Genomic DNA, 544 nt, shown 5'->3' on the forward strand with positions numbered 1-544 from the left:
TCCTAAAGAGGACACGACTAGAAATCAGTGGTTAAGTTGTATTTACAACACTGTTCCAGAACAGATCAACCCAAATATTCAGATGTGTGCAGCGCATTTTGCGGAGGATGAGGACTGTTTCCTGTGAGAGTAGCCTACAATGCTGTTGTCTGTTTCTATAAAGTGGGGCAGTTCCAACTTTGCAAGGACAGTCTGGCGCTTCTGACTCACAGCCTGTAAGTACATTTGTTATATTTAAAGAATTTGCCACTGATGATTCAAACTCGTGTTTTGAGCAGTGTAGAGTAGCGCTTGTTGTTTGTCATTTCTCCAGACATGGTTTTATGTTTACGCAGCACGATATGCAACGCATAAAAAGACAGTATACGTCATTATAATCAGTAATTATGTTCCCACTGGATGCAACAAATGCCTCGTTTATAATGGGCTTTTGAATGTTTTTGTCTCGTCGCTCCGGCCGGACAAGGCATCATCACAATATGGTAGGGGCGTAACATTTCCGTCACACGCTTGAGGTATTCAGCCAATCACAACACACTGGATA

Source organism: Sinocyclocheilus anshuiensis, unplaced genomic scaffold (assembly GCF_001515605.1).
Source record: "Sinocyclocheilus anshuiensis isolate Anshui unplaced genomic scaffold, SAMN03320099.WGS_v1.1 scaffold998, whole genome shotgun sequence".
In the NCBI taxonomy this organism is placed as follows: domain Eukaryota; kingdom Metazoa; phylum Chordata; class Actinopteri; order Cypriniformes; family Cyprinidae; genus Sinocyclocheilus; species Sinocyclocheilus anshuiensis.